Here is a 23,721-nt window from a genome sequence, read left to right as displayed (position 1 = left end):
GAATTATTCACAACAAATGTTCTGTCCCATGGGAACCAAAACAAGAGTCTCAATGCATGGGGGCTTATGCAGGCATGTGGTATGCGCACCCCCCCCCCCCCAACCACTGAGGGAATGAGTTGTCCCGACAAAAGGTCACAGAGACTTGAAAGGCTTTTTTTCTAAAATTAGTGTAATTGCCATAAATTGATCCTGGTGTGTGCTGTCTGACAGGGCAGGAGTCCTGATGATGGTATTAGGAGCTATTATTGCTTTCTCAGATGGAAACCAGTTGCTGTGTGCTAAACACTGATTAAGACTGTCACCACTGAGGCCTGAAGAACCCTTTTTATGAAACTTGCAGAGAAGCTTTAAATTTCACAACTTATAAAAAAATGACAATGAATTAAAAAAAAAAACTCAACAGAGCATCTAGGATTTACATTTTCCGAACAGAAGATGGAAAAATTACAGTGAAAGCATTTTGACACAATCCATAATTGAGCTTTACTCTCCTCAGGACTTATACTCCACAAACCTTTCTGGTTTCATAGTGGATGAAATCATCAACATATGTTCTTGAAGAATATAATTAGAGTACATTTTTAGTCTTGAGTCAAATAAGATAAGTATCAAAGGCTCAGGAGGAGAACGATCGTATTCTCCTCCATGTTTGTTTTTGACTCCTCAATCTGATCACGTCATCAAAGCTGAGTCCCTGATTGGTTGTCTTCTTTGCCAAAGTTCAGTTATTTGAACTCTGGACAAGCTGCAACGCCCAAAACACACTCCTGCCAGACCGCTGCACCACATCTGACACTCAGAACCACACCACAGGACCTCTGATCACACCTGAATATTAACTTAACATCTAAACTTGACGTCTCTGATGCGCAAATAGCATGTGGTGTGAACGCACCTTTATAGCTTCTCAGCAGCAATGTATCATTAGGGGATGAGAATGGATTCATGATTTATTTCAATGATGTCATATGTGGATTGCTTCATTGAAGATTTCACAATAGGGGCCCCCGTGGCAGTCCTGCTGGTCCTGGCCTGGGTGGTGGATGTGATCACCCGGGGGGCGGTTGGTCTCTATCTGCGGCCGTGCGGGTGTTGGGGGATTCTGGCTGCCGCTGCTGCTGCGGCGGGGGGGTCTTGGTGTGGGGATGGCTGGGCACTCCTCCTTCTTTTTACATTCCATCATCCATTTTAGAAGAACATAAACACTCACTTGAGCACAGGTGTTAGCTCATCTTTGCACAAACAGTTTGCTTGATCGAATTAAATATTTCACACTAGTTGGTTTGAAGGCATGAGTATGCGTGTGTGAACAGTATTTGTGTTAACGTGAACATTTTTGGAGCCAACAGATGTGTTTATAAGATTTGGGTGTGTGTGTGTGGACAGGCCCCGCCCTTATAGACTTGTATTACATCTGAACCTCACTGTAAAGATTATAACCATCCAGCAACTTGTTGCTTTATGCTGCTTCATGGTTTTACCCCCTCTTTCTATAATCACCCTTCTATCCTTTTCCGTCCCGTCCAACACCAAAGATTTTCAAATACGATTAAAATAATTAAAGTTTGGCCTAGATTACAAAAGGGGTTTATTCAGACATACCTCTGGTTTGTCAGAAGATTCATAACCCCTGTTGTTAAAGTAAAATATGTCCAACACAAGACGCCTTCAGCTCGCATCTATTTGCCCAGCTGTTGGACAGGACAAGTTAAAAAAAATAAAAAATAAAAAAATTAAAAAAAGGAAGATTTCACAATAGTAAAGAGTAGATCAACATCCTTTGGGCATGATGTAGGACTGACCTGTTGTACCAGGGATTGTTCTGTTTTGCTTCTAAATTTTGCGCTGCTTTTAAATTTTGGTGTTTTATTCAAATAAAATTTGTTTTTGTTTTTTGTTTTTGTTTTTAAAGAAGGGGAATTTATATAATGTGATTATAGTAGATACATTTAGTAATAGAAACCATTATTAAATATCGGGTTTCATTACATAATAAAAAAAGAGAAATAATCTGTAAAAATTACAAGTTTATTTGCCCTTAAAGCAACAAGAATGGCAGTATCTCACAAAATGGGTATATTTGCTTTTTTTTAAAATGGTTGAAGAGATATTTTTCATGTGCATTTTTAAACACCCAATATCATAGTTTAAAAGAAAAGTGAAAACTTTCTTCTGACCTGGCCTTTCTCTTTCTTCTTTTCTGAGCTCAGATTGCAGCTCCCAGATGGTTGCTTAATCTGCAGGTCTCACTCAGGTCAAGCCGGGCAGAGCTAGGTAACCCGAGCGTAACTCATAAATCAACCATCCTCTAAAACGCATCCATGGAGACCGAGACAGATTACTTTAATGTGTTTGCTTCAACTGAAAGCCCAGTCACAGTGGGCTCAGTCAGCTGCTATTGAAAGCTGGACTGACTGAAGCCTATTATCTACACAACCAGCTGCTGGGTGCTGATATTCTTCTCGCTGTGTGCTTTTGATGACAAAGCATGTAAGGGTGGAAAAGTAGCTGAACATGATGACAGTCATATTACTCAAGATACAACCCTGTTATTGAAGTGATATTTGTATATTACGTATAACAATGATGGATAAGACAAGCACTATGGGTTTATGGTAGCAATATGTGTCCACACTTCTGAAATATATTAGAACGTTGAGCACTTCAGAAGTCTGCATTTAGGCCTCCGTCCTGAATTTTGATAACTTTTTAAAGTTATGCTCGAAAACACCCGATCATTTCCTCAAAAACCAGCACTGAAAAGCTGCTGAAGGAGCAGAGAGTCCAAGCTTCTGGCTTTATTTTCACTGCATGTGCACTAAGCCTGTGACAGATGGAGTGTTGCAACATGATGCCATTTCAAATGTTTTTAGCCAGTTCATGGGAGATTTGATGAACCTCCCGACTACAAAGACTGAGGAAAACAGTAAGCAGTATTTTTGCTATAATTTGGTTTATTTTAGGTCTGCTTTTTACTATGTGCTGCAAAGTGTGCAAAACAAGAATTCCTGTTGATTGTACTCAATCCGTAGTCACAATAATGTTCCAAACAAAAGTAGGTAATAGGAACAATATGCTTAAAATGCACTTATAGGTAGTGTAATTGCATAATAAAACCTGCACCATGTGACTTTAGTATACTTTTTTGTTGAGCAATCAGGATTTCAAAAAACAAACATGGAATAAAAACAGTTTTATATATTGTCACTGTATAAACTGATTCATGTCTTAGTTCTAATATGAGATATGAAGCCAAAGCCTTGAGGGAATGATAAATGTTTCTTACCAACAGAAGTACTTTCCAGAGCTGGACCAAACCCCCCTAAAACATGGCTTGTCAAGGCTCACTGCAGAATATGAGAAGAAATTAAAACACACTGACTGGCCAAAGATCAAACTCTTGGTTTGATCTTTGGCCAGATAAGAAAGGCTTCATAAAGGCAGGGTTACCCTAACCTTGAGAGAGCAGCCCCAGCAGCTCCCAAGTGTGATAAAGGGCCTCTCTCTTGGAGTTCTAATAATTTCCATTCTCGGATATCAGTTGACTTGACAGGATTTGGATGTGTTATTCCAGTCAGTCTACCTACAACTGGAAAACGTTTTCAGGCAAGCCTTAAAGGTGATGACTGAGCCAATGACCCACAATTTCAATTTCCACTGTAGGTGTTTAGAAATAGAAAAAAAAGTTTTTTGTTTTGTAATCACAAGTTTCAAGACAGCATCTTCAAGATAATTATTTGGAAAATATTTAGAAAAGGTGATGTTTATGAACAAAAACTAATTAATTTTGTTATTTAAAAGAAACCAGTTTAAGATGAATTATAAGATTTTGCTTTCTTGTATTATTGATCCTTATGCACATTTTTTATGCACTAAAATCACTGTGCTTTTGATATAATATTGAATAATTAACATTTAGTATTAAAGTATATCTACACTATATTTGTTACCTTTTTTAATGTCCAAGCTTGTATTTTACATCAGTTGTTTAGTGGGGGGAAAAAGAAGTGAAACAGTGAAATGTCTTGTTCATTATCAGTTTTAACAAAATTGAAAGTAGCAGTAAAAATAATATCTTTGTGTTGGGATGTTAAATCTTAACTCCCAAAGTGAGTTAGGTTGGATTAAAGCTACAATTTTCACTGACTGACTGCTTGTTTGCTGGATGCAGCTTGGTGGGCTTAGCCTTTTTTTTTTACTTTCCATAAGTTGAAGTGCTTTCACAAACAGCCTTCAGTGCTGAAGAAGCTGGTCAGATTTCTCCTCGTTGCCACCATTTCCTTGTCTCTGCCTGTCAGAGCAGAACTTTGTAAAAGAAAGGTGAGAGTTTCAATTTAGAGACATCCGTGCACCCAAAAAGTTTTTTCATTAACAAATTAATGATTTCTGTCACCTAAGAGTATTTGGGGGGGGGGCTTTTTCCAAAGAGTTTAGTCTATGTACCCTAACTAAAGGTAAGATAAATAGATCCTTTTCTGTCTACCTCCTTCTGGACACTATAAAAACTCAAAAAATAACATTTAAGTACACAGAGTAGGCTTTCACTACTACATAAATCAAAAAGGCTGGCTAGTAGTTAAATGATTTGAAAGGAAAACAACTTCTATGACTCTGGTAGAACTCTTCAGTATGTATCCAGACTTATGATGGAGGAAAAAAAGGCCCAGGTTGTTCTAGAAAATATTAAAGTTGATGTTTGGAAGACGATGCAGTGTTTGTCTGTCAACATCTGTATTCTATTTTCTGTATATCCTCAAAGGACTCGGCAAACTTCATAGAACCAATTTTCATATAAAGGTAATTCTCCACTTTGGCTCTGTAGATGAAGGCAGCAGCATTTAGGAGGCTGTCGCCTGGCTTCTTCAGTGACCTCTGGGTATTCTTCTACTTGACAGAATATAATAATGCTGCTGGACTCAAGGGGAAATGCCATGCTCTGCTCCAGGTTTCAGGACGGAGTCAGGACAAAAGCTAATACACCTAACGATGATTGGCTATCTGCCCTCCAGCCACCTCCTTGAAATCTTGATAATGAGATCATTTGCTGCACTTGGGAACATTTGTGTCAGAAAAGTCCTCCAAAATTGCAGCCTTAACCATCAAAGAGCCGTCAAAAACTGAGAAAAAGCAGTTAAGGTAAGAACATGTTTGACCAAATTTAACCTGAAGAGCAAGAATGTGAGTGCATGAAAGAAAATCTCCAAGTCTCACATCAAAACACCTGGCGGATTCATATTCCCAACGAGAACACTGGGTATTGAGGGATGAGACACGGTCAATTTAGCTAAGTGAGATGCTCTTCCCTTCCATGAACTACCTGTTTTCCTTACCGGGGGAGAAAAAAAGTCTTGAAAACTGTGGGATTCTTTCTCAAAACGAGCTTTGGAATTGAGAAGAAAACCACTGAACGCTGTTAGACCACAACTGACGCCCAGTCAATTTTGCTTCTCATTGGAAAGAGTTTTAGGTGATGGAGAGGGCACTCCAGGAAGCTTAGCAGCAAATAATCCCAGGCAGACTGGTGTTCTACCCCACCATGATTATTATTTTCATGCAGACACAAGCTGCCAACAATACAAATATGGGGAAATACAATTACTTACAGATGAAGTGCAAGGATTTCTGATTATAAACTGTGGTTATAATATCTGCAGCTTTGATATTCATATTTTTCTGGATAGAACAAATTTATTGATGAAACTATCATATGTAAATATAATTGTATTTGTCCATATATTGAATCTACAACACATTTTTATGCTTGTTTAAAAAAAATGTGATCAAGTTATTTAGTTGTTTGTGTTTTTAATGTCCTAGCATAAAATGAACACAACCGAAAAAAGGAAGTTGCTCAAAACTTGCGATTTCTGTAAAATTGTGAAATTATTAAAATAAAATAAAAAACAATTTGTTTTTAGTAACTTATTTTGAAGAGGTATGTCCTTCTTAATCCATGTAATTTGACACACTAGAAGAGCACCATGAACTAAAGTTTGAACATACCTTTCGCACTTAATTTAAAAAAAGGTGGATTGAAACCTTGAAAAATTTAGCTTTTCTTTGAAATTGTTAGGGGTGCCAATTATGGAGTTTTAGTCCTTATAAGGATGCCTTCATGTAGTTCAGTTAAATATTGGCAAACAAAACGTATTCATTTGTAAATTAAAATTAGCTAGTGAAGCCTCATGATGTGCTTTTGCTGCAAATTGTCTTTGTGTAATAAAGATTTGTAGCAACAAAAACAATTTTAATCTACAGTATGTTAAAAAAAGATTTGCAGCTGTAAAAACATGTTTCACTCGAGCAAAACTGCTTTCTGTCTTCATAAATATTTTTTCAGTTCCATTGCAACAGCCCATACACATGCAGAAAAGGTTCATGCCACAAATACTCCCATCTGCAGACACAAATTGAGGTTACAACCTCAAATTTCTTACAGGAATATTCAGTCTAAGCTGATTAACCAATTGGCTCCTTTGCCATCAGCTAATCGTATTAGAAAATGTTACATTGATTAAAACAAATGGATCTTTCAGTTTGTTTCTTGTAGTTAATTTTTTTTACAAAACTGGGATGACTTTCTACACGCCTTGATGTCTGTGGTGAATCTGTCAAGCCAGACATCCTTCACAGTCTCTCATATTGGATATCTGTGATTAGACAGAAATGTCAGAGGATCCAAGCCACACAGTGTTCAGACTCTTGTTTTTAACAGTATGCTTTAATTCATCATCGGTTATGTTTTTAAATTGATCAAACATACTCAACTGCAACATACTTTTGAAAGGCAACAGACATTCACTTTTCTGTTCGGCATGACTGCAGCAACACAATGTATCCATCTGCTATGGTTGATTTAACATGAATTCTATTTTTTCTTTGTCAGAAAACCAAGTTATCAGTCTAAATCTAAGACCAACTTAAAGTATCATCTTAACAAATCAAATGTTTGTGAAATTAGACAACTATCTCAAGCTATTGGATTTTTTTTTGTAATTAAAATTGAGTGTTTGCATTCTGAGTAATTTTTAGCCCATAATTCTATCATTACAATTTCTTAGTTTTACCATTTTGAAAGGACTTAGACTAAGGTGTCCTGTACAGAAGTCCGAGCAGCTATAAATCCATTTTGATCTGTAAGATTGCATTCTACTTTTAACCTGGTTTTACACAACCAACCTTCTGAAGAACGCCTCAGACAAAACTGTTTCCACACACAGTCCTAAGCGAAAAGAGTCAGTCAAAGAATTAGATGGAAGTGAGAATGGATGGAAAAAAGACTTTAGGAGGAATAGCAGAAAGCTTCTTGATCTACATTTGTTTAGAGGAATACTCAAAGTGTGCTTAAAAACCATAACGAATGGAAAAGGCATAAGCATTTCCTGTTAAGAGCTCACATTTTAAATGTTGCAGTAACTAACAATGACTTTTCGCTCACTGTGAGTATATCATTGGTCCCTATTTGAAATCACAGTATGACTTTTATTAGGTACTTTTTTGGAGGCATGTGTTTGGTTTTTATGCTTTGCAAAATTGGTCAAGCTGGATTTTCTTCTTTACAGTGTGATGCAGGTGGTGTGTACTGTAAAGAATTTAAAAGGAAGTTAGCTGCAGATGTGCACTTGGGTCAACATAAAAAATTCAACCCATAAAAGGTTTGATTCTTGTCATTTACTTTATTTAAACGTGACATGGATAAGTGCGCATGTGCAGCCCCACTCCCGACAACTGTTGGTTCTCTGATCCATTAAATTGTCACAGACATTTCTGCCTTTAAAAATAACATCTCTTAAATGTATTGTTTTTTTTAGACATTTTGTTTTTATGCTCTCTAAACTACAATTAAATACTTGAATTTTACTTGTAGTCTTTAAAATTCTGATATCTAAAATGTACTGCATAACAAAAGTGCTTTGTTTTATTTGGGGAGGGTTTCTGAAGGAGAACTTTTCTGCTTCACACTGCAATTATATAGCGATTTCTTTGGCCACATTGTTTTTCTAGACCTGTGGTGGAGTTGATGTATTGTTATACAATACATCAGTTTGTGACCTTGCTGGTCTCCAGGATACTGGGAGGTCCTGGAAGACTTGATTTGGATATAAATCGGCATCTGCACTTATCCTCTTTCTAACACAGCTTGAGCTTCTCCTCACCCACAAACCTCTTGGCTTTCAAAGATTAGAGTAACAACGTACAAGCTAGCCAGGAAAACTAGTGTGAGAAAATGACTTATAATTTCTGAAAATCTGCGATGTCTGGCATCCTCTGAGTAAAATGTATTTATTATGTTTGCTTCATACCATGGTCACCTTCACAATCAAACTCAAATGGTTTAACCAGACTTAAAAACTTTAAAATCAATTATTTGCTTTATTTTTTCTTAATTTACATTTACTGCAGGTCACATTAATAATACCCTGCATAAGACTATGAAATTTCATAGAAATCTGTTAAGTATTTTACAGAAACTGCAACTTTTTTCCACTTATCAGCTGCAACATTGAGAATTTTTTAAGCCTACCAATGCTACAATTCTGTTTATCAAAAAAAGCAGTTGTAAGTAGCCTTGACCATGATCCTGTTTAGTCTTATTTCATGTACCGGTACATTATTTATTGCAAAATATTTCAATTAATTTTAATCAAGAATTACAAGGAAACACTGTAAAAGTATGTCCATAGTTGGGGTACATGCCTTGTCTGCAGCTGGAAAATTGCGACGCCATAATAAGGCATGATAAATGTAACTGTACTTTTGAAGTCCTGATTGAAGGAAAATAAGAGAAACTCAAACCTAAATAAGTGCTGGATGGTTCGATATGACAAAAAGATAAATATCTTTAATAGTACTTTCTATTTTTAACTGTCAAATCTGTTTTTTGGACTTCAAAACTGATGATCAACAATATTTTATTACAAATACCAGAAAACACCTCTTTTTTGCAAACTGCCAGTTTTTTGGCTTAATAACCAAAGAGAGTTGTACTCACACAATATTTAGAAGTGTTTTTTGCCGAAAACAGGCCCTAATGACAGTGGAATTTGTGCATGGACCTATTCACTTCTGTAGTTTAATTATGGATACAAAATTTTTTAACCCTTGCGCTATCTTAAATGACCCCACCGCTTGCATTGACGTGTTCTCCCTACCATGACAAAGGTGGATAAAGGTGGAAACATTTCATGTAATCCATGGACACCAGTGAAGATCACAAATCATTGAGGAAAAAAAGTTCAACGCACTGTCTAGTGGGTCTAGATGACCCAACTTCCAATGTTAAAGTGCCTATAGCACAAGGGTTAAGAGTTTGAAACAATTTTTCTGTTTTAGCTCATGTCATGTCAATGGCAGCCTTTAAATTCAATTTTGCTCAGATGTGGAAGCTAAGGCTGTTATTTTTTTATTTTATTTTTTATGAAAATTAGTTTTGAGGGGAAAATGGAGGGGCACTACGTGTAGAATTAAATGGAAATTGGCTATTGTTATTTAACGTTGGCTTTGATTTTGTAGTTTTGTTTCAGTTGACTTAAGTTGTTTATTTCTTGCTTTTTTTAATTTTTTAAATTATTTTTTTAATAACTACCCCTACTTTTCTGTGTAATTTTTCCCTAGACTTTTGGTAAGTCCTATAAATCCACAATTACAAAGGGTTCCAATCTTTTTAGAGTGCACAATACCTGAGCACATGTTCCTGCCTTTTGTCTTGTGGTCTGGGCCTGCCCAACTTGGCTGTGTTTAAACAGGGATAAAGACTCATGCATATTTATACTTTACCCCTTACGTCAGGCAAGAAGGAGCAAACACAATGCATTGGGAGGAAAGCTTTTTGGTTATAAGAATCAGCTTTAGAAGACCTACTTTATAAAGAGGAGTGCTTCCATGTATTTGTTTGTGCAGAACAAAGCTCAAGGGTTGCCATGTTAGCCACTTTTTTCCACTTGGCCTCATGGGAGAACAAACGGAAATCCAGAGAGATGAAGATTGACAACCAGTGAATGTGTCGGCATATGTTGGCAACCATTAAAAAATGCAAAGCACCAATGCAGCTTGTTCAATTTTGCCTGTATTTTCATTTTTAGTTCCGTTCTCAGAATTAATGGCTGAAATGATGAAAATAAATTGGCCTTTCATCGGTTTTCTTCATTACAACTTGTTACCTGATTCGCCCTCATTCAGGGCTTTCCGGGGGATTTGGGGAGAGTCAGTTTTCCAAGTGTCATATCCCTCTAATCCCAGACTTTTGCATCTCCTCCAGTTCAGGTCAAAGGTTACGTGCCCTGCCCAGGACTCTTCTTCAAGGAATACATTATACCTTCATTATACTACTGGCTAAAACAGGATTTTTTTCCTCTGAGTCCCGCTATAAAAAAGGGAAACATTGCCGCAAATTCACAACACAGAGACATTTTGTCACTGATTGTTTTCATGGTCATGACTTGCATTTGTGTTGCAGATAGCTTTACGTGTCTTCCGCAATTGACTCACAAACCATTTAAACCTCTGGCTCTGTGCTCAGGCCAGTCAAGGGCAGTTTGCGTGCTGTGTGCCTGCTTGACACACGAAGCAGTAATAGAAACATTACAGCAAAAGCCTGACTTTTGACCTAAAACTTGTGCATTTACTGTGACTTAACCTCTCTGATTTGCACTGTGATACATTTTGATGCTTGACACTTTTGAATAATATTATGTCAGAAGATACCAAAAGCAAACCTGATGTGATGTGGAAAGTACATTAATCCTGATTTACGGCTAATTTCTGCACAATTTCTCTGCCTACATTTTTGTGGTTGAGCTGGATTCGTTTTCTCCAAAATGGAATTAAAAAAGCTTCCCAAAACAAAATATGCCCATTTGTCAAAGGTTTGCAGCAAATTTAGGGACTAATTAAAAAAAAAAAAAAAAAAAAAACAAGCATTATAATGGTATTTAAATGACCAGGAATGTTTTCTTCACTTTTGTTTAAAATATATTATTCTACTTTGTTTAATTTTAATCTTTTTATCTTTATAAGTTTTTAAAAAATCCCTGAAAATATGTTTTGATTTGACCATGTGTTCAATCACTGAATGATGTTGCAGGGCCCCATAAAGCCATCATCATATTTTACCTCCTTGGTGTTAGAACTGTTCATAACAGTTCTAACACCAAGTTAAACACTTCCATTGCCATTTAATAAAAGACACTGCTTTCTGTTGTTTTCTTGACTTGCAAAAACAATATTTTTTACTTGTATAAGTATAAGCAGCACATGTACCGACACAAATCCCTCTACCTCCTACCTACTGAAGTCTTTTTAGCTCCAACTTGGTCATGGGTTTGTAGTAATTCAGCTCCAGAAATAATCTGGAATCTTTACCATCTGGAAGCAGGTAGGAACAGGAAATGAAGCAAAGGATTTTAAGAGTTTTTCTTTTAGGGTATGAAAGAAAATTAAGCACCCATTTCCTTAGTTTTAACAAAGTTTAAAGGATTATAAACATTGTTTTGTTTTCATCTTTAACCCATAAGAACCCATGGTGACATTAGTGTATCAGAAAAATATCAGAAATGGATTTGTGGTACACTTGGTTTGTGGTTAAAATAAACCTATTTTGAAGAAAAAAATGGATCTAGGTTCTTATGGGTTAAGCAATATTCATCCTTTTTAATACAAAGTGTGCATTTTTTTCAAGGTCTGGTGTACCCAATGATTCACTAATTAGTAATTGCCAACAGCTTGTTCTTGTTGTATGTCCTGTGGGGGGAATTTAATAAACTGTCTGAAATGCACATTTCCTGGTGGGTCACCAATTTCTTTATTTTTCTTTTGTAAATAGAGTGTAAGAGTCCTATATTCAGATGTAAGGGGAAAAAAAACTGCTATTACAGATGTCCTGATTTCCTTGTCACCATTGCGGATTTTTCTGCCAGAGGAAAGACTTGCCCATTTGACATTCCTCATCTATCAGACCATCACTGATCTGCCAGATTCTAACAGTGAAGGTATTCAGACAGAGGTCTTGCCTTTTCCTTCTGAACAAACTTCTCCAGTTCTTCATGGGGGGCACTTATTTCATTCTCTACATACCTGTCAAAAGAGATAATCTCTTCATCAAGTTCTAGGTCTCCCCTGAGGACTGTTTCCATTGGTACATGTTGGAAACCTCCACCCTCTGAGACATCTGGAGATAAATGCTCCAAACGAATTTGGTTCCTTTTGATGTGGAAGTGCAACAGTTTTTGGATACCTAAGGCTCAGACCAGCTCTCCCCAAGGAAATCCATTTTGATCATTTGGTTTTTGAGTTGCATTTTCCACTGCTTCAAGCTCACATAAATAAAAACTTCGTTTTAATTGGCTAAAATCCTTTCATATTTTATGATTTTAAGATAAAGACATGAATGCTTTGAATACATAATAAAACGATAAATAAAGAGGTTTACCCATACAGCAAGCAATCTGTATTCTGCCCAGGTACTAGGGCTGCATCCCTATCCGAATACTCAGATATTCGCGATCGTTTCCAAACATTTGAGCATGAATATCAGCAACGTCCAAGATTGCTGATTCCAAATATTTATAAATCCAGTACAGTATAGTAACAATATCCTTCAGGCAAACAATTATCCCTCTAAATGCAGAATAATGTTGTTGTTTTTTAATCATATGAACTAAACAAACCGTTTGTGCTGCTGCCACTGGAGTAAATAAATATTCCAATAAAGTGTCGGTGATTCTTATTTTCAAAGTAAAGCCATCGTGTTTTTTTTCATAGGTGGAAAAAATGAGACTGTTTTCCAGTAAACTGAACTTCGTTCTCAAGTACAATGAATATGAATTCAAAAATACTACAGAAATCTTGATGAAGTTTTTAAAAAACGGTCAGATTGTAAAACGTGTGTGATTGAAACTTGTCGGTTTCGATTCAAGGACTGACTGTTTTCTTGTGTTACAGAGTCTTTTTTAAGGTCTTCATTAACTATCTTCTTGAACTATAGTCAGCAAAACTTTGAAGATGAAAAAATTGCAGAGAACTTTTTTAAAATTTGTTGTTAAATGATGGGAAGCAACAGTGATGTTTGATTTGTGTCCTGGTGGAGTGAACCAGGAAGTTGACAAAACAAACTTCAGTGTGACATTGCAGTGATAAATACCGTTACTTTATTTCAAAATCTTTGTGTTTTTATCTGTTATTTCTTGTTGATTCTGGTCTACTTTTCTAAAAAAGGTTTACAATAAAAAAGTGCATTCAGTTAAAAAATGGTCTTTGCATCCACAAATCTTTTTAATTTAACTATAAAATGTTAAAAGAGAGCACAAACCGACCAACTGCACAGTTTGACACAGTGGCATCTTTATGAACAATGTAAACTCTGATCGGAGAATTCGGAACAATCTACTGTATACAAACACTTATTAAATCCTTTGTGTTTATGAATAATTATGTGCATGTGGGCTTATCAGGCTGAGAAAGAACAGCATTGGAAGGACCCCTTCAATTTTCGGTAATGATACTTGAGCCTACTGTTACTTCTCTTCCATTTAATGATTAAACAAATTGGAGAAGAAACACAAGACAGACTGGAACATGATTTTAAGGCTTCTGCATGTCCATAAAACGCACCAACTTTGTTGGACAAACTGCCATCAGCCTCTGCAGTTTCTCAGAGAGAACCCAGCCAGTGCGTGTTGAATGTCAAGTTCAACTGTTCAGACTCTTTCCTCCAGTGTTGGCACTGACTTTCTGTGGGAAGCGGAGAAGCTTGATCCCTCTGGAGTTGAAACGCACATCTTTTGGCAACCCTTTATTGAACGAGATTGGAGTATCACTACTCTAAAGACTAATTGTCAAGATTTCACTCTCCTAGGGCATCAGACAGACTTTTCTTTGCACAAACTGAACTTGAGACTGCACAGATTATCAAATGTTATCATGCTGAAGGCGCCTCTTTCCACTCAAGGACATCTGGTTACCATGCAGGAGAGGATAGCTGGCCCTTTTTCTTTTTTTTGTCATGTTACAAAATACAGTTTTGGTCTTTTTCTGAATCTTTTCTCTGACCAAAATGTTGACATCTTCTGTAGGACTTTTATTGAGAAATTGATTTTGGCTGATGATTTTGAATCTGTATATATTTTTGCAGTAAAGACATCCACCCTGTGGAATTTCTTTCTGCAAAAACGATCCAGATCAAGATACAGATCCTTACACAGCCTGCATCTTCTAATTCAGACACAAAACCAGGTTGACTTTGGGATAAACTCTGTTACCAGCTGAGAAACTTATCTCCTCTTTTCCATTCATTCTGCCTTTGGAACTACACAAAAGCCACATATGTGGAATAATGTCCACCTTTCAAGGAGATTTGAAAAGGGCTGCGCTTTGTTTATGCATGTGTATTCTTGTAGCTGGATAAGTTTTATCTTGAAGAATTATTTTTGATAAAAGTTACCTAACAGTTGCTCTATGTGTTTTCTTTATCTCAAGAATGAAACATCCTTCGTTCAACATTAGGCAGCTGAGAAGTTTGCTCTGTCCCCCCTCATGAATATTCAGACTCGTGCGCACTCACTCATGCACTCTGTGAAAGGCATCTTGGCTCTCGGTCAAAGGAGCCCTGCTAAAAACGGGTTTGGTACAAGGGAGCTGATTGCCAGCCAAGCAAGGCAGTAACAAAATGGAGCACATGGGGTTCAGCCATGTTTGTAGGGATCTAAAGGGGTTTTCTTTCTTCAAAGCTTTGTTTGCATTTTGTTCTCTGCAGCTGATGAACAGTACACAAAAAATCCTTTTCTAACTCTTCCTCTGTGGCCAGTCTTTTCACTTTCTCTGACTCGCCTGCTTTCTGACAGTTGATTCCGCTTCTGCGTACTAAAGGAAATTGTGTGCTTAATTGGATTATAGGGGTTTTCTTCAAATGACTGCTCACCCACCCACATAGGGCGAGAAGTTATGGGAAGGGCTTTTGTATTCTTGTATTTACACCAAATCGCTTGTTATAAAGACAATAAATGGGAGAATTCAGAATATGACCCAATAGTTCTGAAAGGTAATGCAGTGTAATTTACTGCTGGATTTGGGATTCTGTGTTAAGAATCACAAGAATAATTTAAAACCCATTAACACTTACTCTGTCAGTGCCTATCAGTTCAGAAACTTTCAATTTATCATTCTTGAGGTGCTATTTAAGGTCAGAAAGGTAACAATGGTTAAAGCAATGGTTTTCCTTGATGTGAATGAAAGCAGGTGTGGCAGTCAGGCTTCTTCATTTGCCATCAGCCTCAGCTTGTTTCCTGGCCTGTTTTACAGAGCCTTAAAAGAATCCAAGTATTTGTGCATCATTGGAATTTACACCTGTTTGAAATTTTTAAAGCTTTCCTCATAGCTCTGCGCAAAAGTTGCATTAAATTAGAAAAGAAAAAAACAGAAACAACCAATGGAAGAAAAAAAAATCTGTTGAAAAAAATCGGTTTAATTACTTGAATAATTCAAACTCTCAGCCCAGAAAAGCAGATATGTAAACTACAGGTTATGTTGTTAGGACCAGAGGCAGAAAAGAGACTGACCCTAGGCTCAAACTGCACTCAATCCAGCTCCGGTGCGGCCCGTAGCTTCACCTGAGCCGAACTGGATGCAGTGTGAGCCCAGGGTGACGGGAAAATCCTTGTACTTATTCACACACGAATGGTCTGGGGTGCTGCTTGGTACTTTAGTGCACATGTGTCAAACTCAAGGCCCGGGGGCCAAATGTGGCCCTACATGTCATTTTATGTGGCCCTTGAGAGCATAAAAGTTTTTAATTTCGAAAAATAAAAATTGGTGTGTATTTATTCATATCTAGGGGAAATTGGACTTCAATCAATATAGCTGTTAATGACAAAATCAAAGGTACATTTCTCTATAACTCACTTGTGAATTTTTTGTTTTTTCTAATTCTTAGCTTTTTAATATATAGACACAGTTTGTTTAGATTAGAGCCGGTGTGAAGCCCATTGAGAAAACTGTTTTGTGACACTGGTTTATATAAATAAAATTGAATTGAATTAGAAGCATCTTCAGCTCACACCAGCAGAGCTGTATATGCAGCCTCAACCTGATGAACGGAGTTCCCTCCATGCTGCTCAGAAATGGAAGTTCTGCTCTTATTGTAGCGTGGAGGGAGTTCAGGCCTCTAAGGGGATAATTGAACAGCGTATCTGACCAACACAAATCCTAATTCAGCTTCTCAACAGGCTGCTGCCGGCGTGCTTGACGGGATTAATTTCAAGCAGGCATTTTGAATTTTGTGGCATACATAACCCTTCCTTCCCGTGTGGTGCTGCTGCCCCCCCCCCCCCCCCCCCCTGCTTAAATTGTTTCTGGCTTTTACTTTCTCGCCTGAGAGGATTAGAAAGTCGGGCTTCCGGAAATGGAGTGCCATTCCACGAGGAAAGCTTCCGAAAGCTCCTCAGTGTCAGGAAGGAGCTGGATTACCGAGAAGGAGGGTCTAAAGGCAGGGATGCCCAGTTTAGCCTTGTCTGTTTAGTTTAGTTTAGCCATTAGCTATTGAACTCTATGACTTCATGTTCTTTATGATTTCATGTTTATTATACTATTACCAGTATGAAGCCCATGGAGATAACTATTGTTGTGATGTTGGGCTATATAAATTGAACTGAACTGAACTGAAGTGGATTCTGGATTTGTGGCAACAATCCCTCATTACTGTGTTTTTTTGTGGAAGCAAAGATTTTTATCTGTAGAAACTATACTGATGACTTTTCGGGTAGATATGTCTGTTTCTCAGAAGACCACATGGAGTCTGCAGAGTCAGGGTGTGCAAGAAAATTTCGTGTTTAAAGTTTTTTTTGTTTTGTTTATTGGTGTTCAAACTGTTTATTTAGAGGAACTCTTTGTGCTTTCAGTTGTTTTATATATATTTTTTTATCACGTTAATTTTTTTTGTCGTTTTCAGAGTAAAAATAAATGTACCGGTAAACAAAAATTGAAAATAATTCTTTTTTATTCCTTCTTTGGTGCAGTTTCTATTTACATTTCCAGCCCCTGGTGGATGTGGTTTTGTAAAATGAATGTCCTATGTAATGTTTCACTGAATTCCATGTGAAAGGGCCCTGAGGTTGAATTGCTTGGACACTGCTCTATTCTCTCAGCATTTAGAATGCCTTTCAACTCCAAAGAAAGCGATCGGTATCTCCTCACTGTATTTATCTAAAATGCTCGTGGCTCACTGCTCTGTTTCTGAGCAGTTTACTCATTTACTGATCCTTAAGGCTGTTACAAATCATTCCTGTCATCATGTGATTGAACAGATCAGGAGAATGAGAATGGGTTGTCTTGCTATCTGTTCTGAACATCACAGAAGCTCCTGGCAGGCCATAACCCTGCTTTAAAATTGCTTTGTGGGTGGTCTGTGTTGTTTAAGATGCCTGTCACTGTTCTTTTTTTATTTTAACTGACACTAGGTTTCTTTGAGCTATGAAAAACTGGAAAAAAATGACCTCATTCCAGATAAGTTTTATATTATTGTTAGGAACGATGAAGGATTTGATGGATAAGATTATGGATTTTTGAAGCTAAAAACAACATCGAAGAAATAATTAGGAAAGCTCTTTATTTCTAATCTGGATGCTTTCTTTGACCTACAAGGCATTTTCAATGATGTAAGTGATGATTATGTTACGTTTATTTTCCCCTTTTGTAGAAAACAAAACCCATCAATTACTAAAATCCAAAAGAAACATTTTGGGGAGGTTAAATGTAGTACATTGCTGCATTATGGAAGGAGAAAAGTTGCATAAGGTAAGACTTTACTTTTCAAGTGTGAGAAATTCTGAGTAATAGTTTTTTTAACCCTTGTGCTATCTTAAATGACCCCACCCTTGCATTGACGTGTTCTCCCTACCATGACAAAGGTGGATAAAGGTGGAAAGATTTCATGTAATCCATGGACACCAGTGAAGATCACAAATCATTGAAGAAAAAAGGTTCAGCGCACTGTCTAGTGGGTCTAGATGACCCAACTCCCAATGTTAATGTGCCTAGGATAGCAGAAGGGTTAATGTTATGCCTTATGGTTTGTACTTGTAGAGGAATTTAAAATTTTCAAGGAGAAGGTGGGTAGATCTGCTTAAATTTGTAGGTTGCTTTATGATATTTTCAAATTTTTTAAATGCAAAAATTACATTTTGTGTGTGTTTGTTTCATCTAAACTTGGCCCTCTTGTCTATTGAAGCTTTTGATCAAGAAGAGTCAAACTCTTGCAGTAAACTTAAAGTCTAAAGTTACTGTAGCTGAGTTCATGTGTGCTCATTTAGTAGGTTAATTCAAGATGCAAAACAGAAAAACAAAACAAAAACACGCCTAAAAACCAATAAGTTCTCTGTTTACATCAAAAGTATAACAAAGCTTGCCCCTGATTACTGAATATGATTTTCTGTTTGAAAAGTTCACTCAGGCTGCAGTTACAATCATCATTCAGTTTGAGTTACTCTGTAATTTTGGTGCATTCCACACATGGGAGCTGGAAAAGAAAATGATAACTTCATAACTGGAAGAGGAGCTTCTGAGGCGGCTCATAAAGAAATGGGTGGGAGAAAATTGTTTTGAGGGATGCACTCATTTTACCTATAGCTAACAAATGTGTACATAACTCAATTAAGAATAGGTAATTTAGATCAAAGATGAAGTTCTCCTTAAATGTTGTTTGCTTGCAGTTTGTGCAAATGTCACAGTGGAATGGTGGATGGGTTTTATATTGTATGGGGCTGAATCTTCAGACTGTGCCTGTTTCCAAAGCAACTTGTGGTTTCAAAAATGGGAGGCAATTTGGCTCAGAAGGTAGGAAGTTGTTGGTTTGAAGTCCAACTTCCCAGTGTTGCATGTTGAGATCCTTGAACTTCCCTTTACCATTCAGACTGTTTGTTATTGACAGCAGCCAGGCTGTATACATAAAATACAGTAAACAAGTATATTTTGATTATAACTTTGCAAACTAAATCTTAAAGTTGCATCTGCCACAGGTGTTCAAACATTTTGCAAAGCATACCAGAATTAGTGAGGTGAAAACGTGTGAGGGTCAACTAATCAGCCTGCATTCTTCGAACCCTTTTAATAACATTAAATGAAAATTATCTATGAAATTGTTATTTCAATGGGATACTTTTCATTTCTTCTTCTTTCTTTTACAAAAACTACTGTGTTTTTCATATTTGAAGAGCAGAAACAAAAGAAAGAAGTTGTTTGGGGGAAAAAAACTTGTCAACATTAAATCTGGGCTCATATGAAATGTTGCATGTTATTCACGATTAAAAGCTCACGGTTAACTTCTAAATTTAAATCATATATGAAAATAGGACAAATTATTTCTGATGTACAAACCACTATGGTTTTGATCACAGAAACATATCTGTTCCTCTCGTTTGGCCCTTAAGGTTCTGAAGGTCGAGTAGCCACAGGTTGTTGCCACGGGTTTACAACAGCTTAACACAACTCTGAAAATTTGAACAGAAGCCGCATTTTGCCCATCAGCCGGACTTTGGGCATGCCCAAGTCATGGCATCTGGACTTTTAGACTTCCCCTGTAAAGATGTTTCACCACTCATCCAAGTAGCTTCATCAGTCAGCTCTAAGACAAATTCATAGAGATGAATGAGAATCTTCACTGAAGTTTGGAAAACAAAGGGAGGCGATTCAACCACCCTGGACACTAAACAAAATTCCACCTGGCTTCTCTGTATGAATTTTGGATTTTTATGCTTTATTTGCGACTACAAAATTCCTTGTATGAAAAAAGTATGGGGGGGGGACTTCTGCTGCAAACGTGTGCGGCATGTCCAGCTGCCACTGAACTACAGGGCCTCTCTTCTTTCATCACCACCCCCCTTCTGTTTTTTTAACTCCTTTGCACCCACTGTATTTCTCTCTCTCCTCCTTGTCTCTGCTTCTTCTATTTCTCCTCTTGGTCATTAAACGACCACCTCCGCAGATACAGAACTTTCCTGCCAGTCAACTCTGCAAAGCTGAAACTTCTGCATTAATGAATCACTGTGGCCATCCATGGGATGCCCAACACAGGACTGGAGGCACATCCGCTATATGTTCGCTGCCCCCCTCCCTCAGCTTCAGCAGTGTCCACTGGCACAGAAGCTTGACCATAGTTACAGCCCGCTTATGTACAGTATCTCATTCAACCATAGAAAATGGGGGAAGTGAACCGAAGAATGCCATTCAGCACTCTCCTCTACCAGCACCTTCATTTCTGACTGATGGATGGATAGTTGGAGAAAGCGGAGAACGATGGGTCCAGTTTCAAGTCCCACTCCAATCATCTTTGGCATACTGTAAAAGCGTTCTTAATGGCGTTCAAACTGCGTTTTTTCCTTTCCTATTCACCACAATTTGAATACAGAAAACAACAGTAATGTAATTTTAAGCTTAACTTTCTTTACATCATGAGGAAAATGTAACAAGAATATGTTAAAAACACCAAAGATGCTGTTTTCATTGGGATGGGTCTTTAAGAGACAAATTAAATATGTGGATTTATTCATCTTACCGGTAAGGGAAGAAATTGAATTACATTTTATTGTTTCATAAATACATATGTTGGGGCTCTACAGTCCTAGAAGTAAGCAAAGAAGTAATCAAAGGAGGGGACTAACAGGAAAACATGCAGGTCAGTCACTCCTTCCATGAATTCAGGTTGTTTTATAGAAATTCCTGTTTACATCAGCAAAAGAGAAAATAATTCAGGAAAATTAGAGGAAATAGATGATGCTTTTGTGTATAAATGGAAATTCTTAAGAGTAATTCAAACGATCTAAAAACAGATGTTTTTAATTTATTTCTCACAGAAAATCCGCCTGTCTGCAGAGATTTAAGATGTTTACAGATGTGATCAACATTTAGGGGAGCAGCCCTTCTGCCCAGTGTGGAAGCCATTTTTAATCCAGTCAAAAACCCACGGATTTGGTCGCCTCTGTCCTGCCTGAAGGCTCTTTGGAAACCTCTCGGGCGTGAGAATGGGAGGGGGGTTCTGGTTTTTGGTGCGGCTGAGGCTGTACAGCCATGCAGGAGGGGCTCGGGACAGTCTTTGTGAATTTAGTTAATCTAATCTGAGCTCTTTCCCCTAAGGCCCTCAGTGTTACTAACCAGTGCCTCTGTTTCAAGCATCAGTCCAAGATGGAGAAAGTTGCATGTGTTCCTTATGAAAATAGGCCTTGTTTAGCCTAGTTAGAGCCTCAGGGCCACTGTAACTGGTGGCACTTGAAGAAAAATAAGAATACCTCTTTTGTGCTTTTTATCTGCAGCACTTGCACAGTCTGAGGGTCGATACATCTAAATTAAATCATACAGAGTGAACTTTTTTTTTTTCTAAAGGCAGGATGTTACTAATTAAGCTCGCCATTATAGGGACAATCCAAATCAATAAGAACCATAATGGTTTTTATCAGGGAGCAATTTGAAAGAGGCCATTGTGATCAAGAACACAACTCAGAATGTTAATGAACCTCTGGGGAGCCTTTCTGTGGTGTTTGACACCTCTGATTAACTCACTCTGATGTTCTTTGTTATTAGACGGAAATTATCTCATTAGATATCGTCTTTGAAGTCGCTCCTGAAAATCATCAAGGTCTCGTAATCCTTTTTTAATGGACAGTGGTCCGAAATGATTAACGGCAAACCCTATCTCACCTAATGTTCAGCTTTTTGCATTTAAAGAATTGAGAATTAGTGAAAGAATTGCAGCAGATTTTTCCTCTTTTATCTAATTCCTTCCTTAGCTTTGTAATTTTAGTGTCTTCCCTCTGCAGTCCTTTTTAACTGGAGGCGATGGGTGGTGAACGGCAGGAATGTGGCCAGGGGACTGTAAGGATTTATCGCACTAAGGTGTGAGTGCCCCTGTGCCTGCAGATGTATCAGTTTAGTGCCAACAGCGTTCCCACCATGGAGCCAATACGGGCTTTTATGGCTTTAGTTTTATTCTTTCGACCACATACTCTGAGGCTGCAGGGGGAGGGAAAAGGTCAACATGCTCAGTGAGGTTAAAAGGAGTTTGAGTGTGCCTGAGTCTGAGACTTGCGGAGGAATAAAGTAGCATCAGGGTAATCTGAAGAAACAAAGCACAATGGTTGATGCCCATCTCCTCTCCTCTCTGCTGTTAGCACTTAAACATGCTCCTTTTTTCTTGCTCCCTCCCATTCCTCCTGTTTCCACTCCTTTCACTCTTCCTGTCCCACCATGCCTCTCGGGTTACGTTGACTGGGGTTTTCTTGTTCACGTTTCGTAGTGTCTATGTGGTTTGGGTGCGTGTATGTGTTTCCCCTGGACTGTTCTGTGTCCTTGTCCCTGCCTCCTGGCAGCAAGGAGCCACCCAGCAGCCTGTCTGTGATTGGGCAGAGGAGTGGGGTTCTTGACACAGCGTGGTGCTGACTTCTCCGGGACGTGTTTCAACAGATGGTCGAGGTTAGAGAGTGTCATCACATCGGAGGGAGGATTAGAGGGGAGAGGTTGTCTTCCAGGAGCTGTGTGGTCCCCCTCTACTCTTTAAGTTAGAATCCCAGCGCCAAGACACAATCCCACTTTATGAGTGAAGGGAGATCCGGTGAAGAACCAGAGGATAAAAACTAAGAGAGGAATTCTGGGCTTGCCTCTCACTCAGTCTGCATTCTGCTCCTCTGCCTTTCAGGTACTACACAATTTCCTCATTCTTTTATTAATATTATTATTATTATTATTGTTGTCTCCGTGTTTTGCACAGATTTTCCAAATTGTGTGTTAACTGTTCATCCTGGAAAGTGTTTAAGTGTTTAAGAAGGGATTTGCAGTGGTGAAGAGCTGCGCTGCTTATGCTGCTGCTCTGTACGCACTGTACAGTGGCTCTGTGTGTGCAGGATTTCATAGTTTTGCCTCTGAATGACAGGAATTCCCTCCATTGCAAATTCCTTTGCTCAAGGGATTAGAAGGCAGCACATTCCATTAATGTCAAACCAGCACAATTCACCTGTTAATTTTTCCGTTTTAATAATTTACCATGAACTGCTGCTCTGGCAGATTTTGAACTTTTACCTCAAATTCTTTGATATGCTGTTTTGAAAAAACATTTTCTCCAAGGATCTTTGCTGTTTGAGTGGAGTTCCTCCTTTTTTTTTCATTCCACAAACTCGGTGCAATATTTACAATTTCTTCACTTTAGCCTTGATACATTTTTAAATAAATCTTATCCAGAGTGTGCTTCTGGCAGATCGTGTCAGCAAACACTAAATGGATGAGCTGCTGAAGAGCTTTTTGCGGACTAACTGTCAAAGCTCAGCGCAGAGGCACAGACTGGGGGAATGTACACCTCACTTCAGCTATTTAAGTCAAGTCAAGTGAGAAGGGAAGCTTGCCAGTGAAGTGGGAATATGATGTATAGTATTTACACCCAGCTCTGGGCACAGTGCATGTGTATGAGACACTTGTAAATGGAGATTGTGCAGCTGTGAAAGGCGGTGTGGACAGCAGTCAGGCTGACAGGAGAGGAGTTTGTATTGGTCAAAGCTGCTGTTGTGTGAATCTGTGTTTGCATTGGCAAACCAGAAGTTGCTTCGCATTCCTGCTTATTTCTTCACATATTTGCCATTACCATGTATGGCTTGTGATGCTCACTGCATTAACGGTGGTAGATCTGTTCAAAATAAGAGTTCTGAAAATCGCTGGAGAACCTAGCATTCTTTTTGTCTTCCTGCTCGTCCG

The 23,721-nt window shown here is 38.0% G+C and overlaps 1 protein-coding gene across 11 annotated transcripts in view; it reads left to right on the top strand.

Moving 5' to 3' along the window:
• The first annotated feature begins 5,022 nt into the window (after nt 1-5,022).
• Nucleotides 5,023-23,721, top strand: part of sulf1 (sulfatase 1) — a 54,103-nt gene continuing 35,404 nt past the window's right edge. For 7 of the 11 annotated variants that reach the window (XM_004081257.5, XM_011488891.4, XM_020712657.3 and 4 more), the window contains exon 1: nt 22,273-22,675. The gene's annotated coding sequence lies outside the window, so the exon portion shown is untranslated. Of the gene's footprint in view, nt 5,140-22,272; nt 22,676-23,721 lie in introns of those variants that run through there. The other 4 variants (XM_020712655.3, XM_078938536.1, XM_011488892.2 and 1 more) reach the window with 2 other exon arrangements.

The sequence above is a fragment of the Oryzias latipes genome, chromosome 20 (genome assembly GCF_053564925.1).
Source record: "Oryzias latipes strain Hd-rR chromosome 20, Olatipes_Hd-rR_3.1".
Lineage (NCBI taxonomy): Eukaryota > Metazoa > Chordata > Actinopteri > Beloniformes > Adrianichthyidae > Oryzias > Oryzias latipes.
The sequence above is the reverse complement of the archived record's forward strand: the minus strand, read 5'-3'. Positions and strand labels throughout refer to the sequence as shown.